The 7,007-nt window shown below is 39.8% G+C and overlaps 1 long non-coding RNA gene across 1 annotated transcript; it reads left to right on the top strand.

Annotated features, from left to right (window-relative positions):
• Window positions 1-4,692: 4,692 nt before the first annotated feature.
• Window positions 4,693-6,675, top strand: LOC116707166 (uncharacterized). Its single transcript, XR_004336414.1, has 3 exons — window positions 4,693-4,729; window positions 5,705-5,805; window positions 6,055-6,675. It is a non-coding gene; the product is annotated as an uncharacterized LOC116707166 (long non-coding RNA).
• The last annotated feature ends 332 nt before the right edge of the window (window positions 6,676-7,007 follow it).

Below are 7,007 nucleotides of genomic sequence, written 5' to 3' on the forward strand. Positions count from 1 at the left end.
TACCTGTAGTGATACAGATGCTTGTCAATGGGGGTTGCTTCGAGCTCACTCTGTTGTTCCTTCACACTTGTTCACCGTGAGGTTCTGGTAATCAATAAACTTAATAACTTTCAATTAGTCATGATTCAAAAGTAATGATATGAAAGGGCAGTGGTCCTTAAGTCAAAGTACTAATACCTCACTGTGAAAATACTTCACTGAATACTAACTCTAAAAAAATTAACATTTCATGGTGTCAAAAAAACAGTCCGGTTTTTATCTTTGTGACAATACGTTTTCCAGCTGATCCAAGAGGCGTGGGAGAATTAACTCAACACATAAAGACACACTTCATCCTTCAGTTTATTATTTAACATTCAAAATCAACATATCTGAAGATGCCCTGGACAGGAAGGATGAAAAACTGTAATCTGAAAAGTAACTAAAGCTGACAGACAAATGTATTGAAGTAAAAAGCCCAATATGACGTATAGGTCTATGACAGATGAAAGAACAAAGTCTGCATAGTATGTACAGTATCTTATATTGTAATAGAAAAATGCATCGATGAATAAATAAATAAATAAATCAATACATGTAAAGATAAATAATAACAAAATGAACAGAAATTACAGGAATAAATCTATAACACATTAATATATGCAGAAAGAATTATGCATACAGTACATGTAGTACTTTTTAATGGCACCTCTTTTTTTGTGAACATTTTGATTTATTTTATTTTTTACTTGATCCCTTTTTGATCAATTTATTCATTCATTTATCGATTTTTCCATGTTACTTTTGAGCCATGATAGCCTAGCTGTGTAAAAAATAAACAGTTATATGTGAATGGAACATAGAATGTAAAAATAGGAATGGAATCCTGGAATGGAATAGAGGAGTAGAGGTTCTTTCAGCAGAATTGGTTTATTTCACCAGCAGACTTCAATCTCATCTCACTGAACGCAGTAACTAATAGGTAAGTATCTAAACAGGTAGCTTTCTAACTGATGTGAACTTGCAGGAACACATACATTCCACAAAGTTAACCCTAGCTGGGACACTCTTCATTCCCACGTCACTGCTGCTAACGTTATTCTCTAAAGCAATTTGTTGTTTACACAACAGGCCTATTTTTCATCTTGAAAGTAGTAAAACTATGAAGTAAAGAAGTAAATTCAACATTTTACTTAAGTACTTATGAGTACAGAAGGATTATCAGCAAAATGTACTTAAAGCATACAAAGTAAAAGTAGCCTGACTGGGGCCCTAGAGATACATGCTATTACCAGCAGTATATGATATATGTTTATTGATACTGATGCATAAACTTGACTGGCAGCCTTAAAGTCTTACTGAACTAAAAAGTACAGAAATATTCAGGTGAAAACACCATCATGCAGATTATCCCCTATTAAAGTGTCATTGCTGACAATATTGGAGTATTATTATTGATGGATTAACATGTAAGCTAAGCAGTATTTTAATGTTGAAGTTGGTCCAGGTGAAGTTATAATAACTGAATATGTCGTATAGTAGTTAAACCTAAGATAAATCATCACAATTTCTTAACTAATCATATATTTTGTATGTGAATCCATATCTGAAAAGTAACTATAGCTGTCACCTAAATGTAGAAAACTACAACATATATTTCTTAAGGAGTATAATATAATATATAATGTTATTCCCTATAACAGTGTCTCCAAACCAGCTTCCTGTGATTGTGTGACAGGAGTCCAGTAACCGCCAGACAGAATCAGACAGAGTTGTTCTTCTGCGAGACAAGTCTGCCTGAGGAATGAGGACTCCCTCAAGAAACCGGGAGTCCATCAAGAGTCAGTGACAACAAGCTGTAGGAGACGGTACATCTCTGACACCAAAATGGATTTCAGTGCAGAGATAGAGCGGCTATAGAGGAGATGGAGAGGGAAAGCTTTTCCACTGTCTGGGCGGCCTTAGATGAAATATTGGCTGACACATCCAACCCTCCACCTCCTCCTCTTGTCCCTGCTGAGCTAGAATTCAACACCCACCCTCAGCCATGGAAAGTCAGACTGAAGGATATGGGGCGTGGATCCCCATGATGGCGGATCTTCATATGTTTGAGCAGCAAAATCCCCTGATGCTGCTCCCACCATGTACGATGGACTTCTGTATCAGGGAACATTGTCCAGCCAGGTCACCTGTCTGGTCAGGCAGGTGTATAAGCGCTGGCAGGTAGTACTAAGTATAGGTTGAGGGTATACATCAGGGGTAGATCAATACCTGTAGTGATACAGATGTCGTCAATGGGGGATAATTCGAGCTCACTCTGTTGTTCCTTCATAAGTGTTTCATCGTGATTAGCTCTCTAATCAACAAACTTATACTTTCAATAAGTCATGATTTAAAAGTAATGATTCATGAGAGCTCAGGGTAGTGAAGCTACCAATGACTGTAACTTTGTCCTGGTTCAACAATTTTCTGGATAAGAAACCAGAGAGAAGACACCATACATGGTGATGGCGACTTCCATTTGTTGTGATGATGCTTAAATGTATGTTATAAAGTCTCATCGTTATCTTACAGTGATTCAATAAAGATTTCAATACTCAGAATGACACACACATGAACAAAACACTCTCTCCGCACAACAGTATCATGTTCCTGTGTGCTCTAGAGTAGATTTCCACTCTTGTGTTTTTGTGTTCTGGTCAGTTCACAGTAAAGATTGTGTGATTACATGCATAAAGATGAGTGTTGTTAATGAAATGTACTTGAGTGTGTGTATATAGTTGGTTAACCTTCCCTCTCTCTCCACAGTATCTACCGTATCATGGCCTGTGGCTGACGTCCCGACGCAACAGCTGTCAGCACCCTGCTGCTGCCTCCCACCGGTAAAACCCTGGTTTTTACTTTCCTGTTTGTCCGGCAGTCTAGTAGCAATGTTGTAGGAGAGGATAATCAGTGCTGGAATGGTCACAGTTATACAAGACAAACACACATACTTTGTCCTGCAGCTCCAGTCCAAACTCCAATAGAAAAAGGGTGCATTTTAAAAAACAAGGTGAAGCTGTCTAGATAGATATGATTGTTAAAGCTGCAGATATGTTTAGATAAGGCTGTGTGTTTCTGATATCAGGCCAAACTTCGACACCTTCCACTTAAACGAATTGCATTACTGAGTGCGTGTATTACGGCTGGTTACCTTCCCTCTCTCTCTTTACAGTATCTACCACATCATGGCCTGTACTGACGGCCCACGCACAGCAGCTGTCAGTCACCCTCTGCTGCTCCACAGCCAGTAAGACCATACACACTCTGACTGGGATTAGGTTCACTTGAAGCATGTGGCAGAATTTTACTTTCCTATGCTTCCCCTTTCTCTCAATGACTCATGTATCATTTAGCATGATGCATAATTAGGCCATGGTTCGGCTGTTTGTGCGTGGTTACTGGACCTCCTGACGCCTGTGACCCTTAACAGAAACCTTGTGTTATAATTTCCCCAGATGTGATTATACTCCACAGATGACATTCCAACAGTAATTATAATTTAAAGGGAGAAACATCCTGACACCTGGTGGCCATATGTGACACCATCGCAGCTTGTCTCACCACCTGTTCTGTGTGTCTTTGTGTCTCCATTGTAACTGTGCCTGTGGTGAATCTCTGAAGGCCAGCCTGCGTTGGATTGGAGTGCAGTAGTACAACACACATAAATGCAAACAAACACACAAGTGTACGCAGCTATTGAACTTATGTTTGTACCATTACAAACTCTCTATTATCTATGTGTTTTTCTGCCTCTTTATCTATGTAGGAACAGAAGATGTTGTTGGGTCATAGCAAAAGATCCACTGAACACTTTCAATCAAGGAGTTTGCTCAAATGTGCTTTTTCTGACTCTCATAAACATGCCAGACTTATCAAATCACATCCTTTAATTCAGTTGTTTTTTTTTGTATTATTACACAGCACGACTTCACAGATTTCAGCATGTCTTGTATTATTTGGCTTCCTCTCTAAAAATCTTTTCTCCCACTTTAACACAGTGCTATCATGAGATTTTCCCTTTTTTTTCCCTGTAGAAAGAGAAGCGTGAACCCAGCAGGACGACTCCCTCCTTCGTAAAGAGCCGCCATGCCTTTATGCTCTTCATTAAGAGCAGAGGGTTGAGGTTGAGGCCAATTTAACATCAAGGCATAACGAGTGCAGCTGTAAATAGAATCCTGGGACAGAAGTGTTGGCTCTGTATGTTTTGAGACAATTAATCAAATTTTAAAAAAGAAAAAAAAAGCTTTACGCCAAGCTTGCATAAAGCCCTCTAGTCTAAATCTTCACATCTACAGTGATTTTAACTTTTCATGTATTGTCTTTTCACAAGAGAACAAACCAACTTTAAAGACTTTCAGATTGTGTCTGTAATGTGTTTTATGCTTGTATTGTGCATGTGCACTATCCAGCCTGTGCTGTGTGCAGTTGTGTGTTGTCGTCTCTCCACAGTGGAAGTCACTAACAAGAAGAGCAGGCCAATATTTTGACAAGGCCAAAGAAGAAAAACGTCTCCACGCCCAGCAACACCCCAAATGGACCACCAGAGATACTTGTAAGTAAACCACATACTGTACATGTTTCTATCACTGAACACTCACTACACCAGAGCTGCTGAAAACATCACTGCCAAAGCGATTTTATCAGCTGATATCAGACGTTTGTTTTTGTGTTTAGGGAAAAAAGAGGAAGAGGCAGAGAAAAGTTAAAGGTAAGGACTATCAGGGTGGAGATGAGGCTTGAACCCTAATGCAGAGAGAGCAGGCAAAGTATGTTGAGCTTGATAATTTATTAAACCAAAACATAGTACAAACCAAAAGTGTCCTGAAAGCAGCAGGCAAAACTTACAACAAAAAGTAATCCGGACAGGAAACAAGAGACACATAAATCCAAAGAAAAGACAGAACAGAACACGATAGCCCTTGACAACACCGACCAGCAACAGTAACGTAATGATCCCACACAAGACAAAGACCGCAAGGACTAGGACTAACCAGGAACATGTGACACAACAGGTGAAAGACATCAGAGCTGGGCAGAACAATCAAAAAAGGCGGGGAACCAGAAGACAGGAAGTAAAACCAGACAAGATTTGGGAGAAAAGACAGACCTCAAAATAAAACGGGAAACAGAACACAAAAACCGTGACAGTGACGACATTTCTGTTAATCACAGTGTGTTTTCACATGAAAGGTGATGAAAAAAAGTTGACAAGTGACACTGGATCATATTTGACTAAATTAGATCCCAACATGTTAAATAACATTCATTTTACAAACAAGAAATATGTATGTTAAATTATTTTTAAAGAAGTTAAACTAGTTTAACACATTTACATTAATACAGGAGACTTTGGAGGAAAACCTACTTATACTTTTAAGATGAAGTTCAGTGTTCAATTGTACGTTTATTAGACTTAACATAAATAGCACAAAACAACTTCCCCACAAAGTTAACAAGAACACGGAGGTGCAAGGGTTCCTTGTATTTTCAACTAAAAACTGAATCACGCAGTGTCACAAAAGAAATCTAAACTTGTCAGAATCACAACAGAAGTTGTGACCACTTTCAGAATATATGTATATTTTTTAATTCAATACTAGTGTTAAATGTTGTATAATGCAGGTTTGAGGAGCAGCAACTTGTAAAAAGACTGATCGGTGTTTTTTGTTTGTTTATGCTGCAGCATCTGCATTCAATCCTGAAGAGGACACTCAACAGGCCAAGAAGCTGTGTGGGACATCAGTGCAGACAGCAGTGATGGAGTCTTCTTCCTCACTGGCAGAGGTGATGGAGTCTTCCTCCTCACTGGCAGAGGTGATGGAGTCTTCCTCCTCACTGGCGGAGGTGAGGGAGTCTTCCTCCTCACTGGCAGAGGTGATGGAGTCTTCCTCCTCACTGGCGGAGGTGAGGGAGTCTTCCTCCTCACTGGCGGAGGTGATGGAGTCTTCCTCCTCACTGGCGGAGGTGATGGAGTCTTCCTCCTCACTGGCGGAGGTGAGGGAGTCTTCCTCCTCACTGGCGGAGGTGATGGAGTCTCCTCACACAAAGACAAGAATAATGGAGCCACGTGACCGCAGACAGTGCAGCTGCCACACACACAGACTGCCGTGACTGTGCTTGTGTCAGCCACTCAGAGGACGTTGGAGGATAGGTGTCACCCAATGATGGACAGCTTTGGGCCCTTTCCCTCAATGGACAACTCTAGCTGGCCTCATGCATTGTGGATCTTAATCGAATAATAACTGGAAAAATAATCACTCACATAATTACAAACAGCTCTTAGACATGTGACAATTAACAGAGTACCAAAAGACTAAATCATCTGTGCATTAACTATAGACACTTTTGTCCCCAAAAAATATATACAACGAGAAAACAGCCTCGAGACAAGGGCACAACAGTCACATGTTTAAACTGTCGGTCAACTCTTCTCACCAAGGCAGCTGTGGTCTTGAGGAACCACTTGTCAGATCAAATATACATTAAAGGGTCTTCTGTGACTGTTATGTTAAATGTATGTACTAGTAAATATTTTTCTGTGTTGATGTTGCAAATGGAGCTGCTGGGATGCAAGAACATTTGAAGCATTGTTCTGATCATTGCAACAGCTTCCACCAGGGGCCGTTATTGTAGCAAAGCAGCAGTGCTGCAGCTAAAAAACCTTTTCACAACAGCCTTTGAATGTCCAACTTTGTCTGTAAAATATGCAAATGAGCAACTATGATCACACAGTTACTTTTGACTGCTTTGACTTAAAAACATGTTTTAAAGTTTGAGAAATTTCATATTATCAAGGCAGTTTCTACGTGTACCAGTAAAGTTGTGTACAGCTGAATATAAGTTATTTAAACTTCCCTCAGTGATACACAACTCACACATACTCTGACACTTTATTTGGCATCAAAGACTCCAGGGGCAGTTGGAAGTAATTAATTTGCAAAAGGGAGACGGAAAGTGTTTGTGTGTGTGTGTGTGTGTGTGTGTGT

The sequence above is a fragment of the Etheostoma spectabile genome, chromosome 2 (assembly GCF_008692095.1).
Source record: "Etheostoma spectabile isolate EspeVRDwgs_2016 chromosome 2, UIUC_Espe_1.0, whole genome shotgun sequence".
Classification (NCBI taxonomy): Eukaryota; Metazoa; Chordata; class Actinopteri; order Perciformes; family Percidae; genus Etheostoma; species Etheostoma spectabile.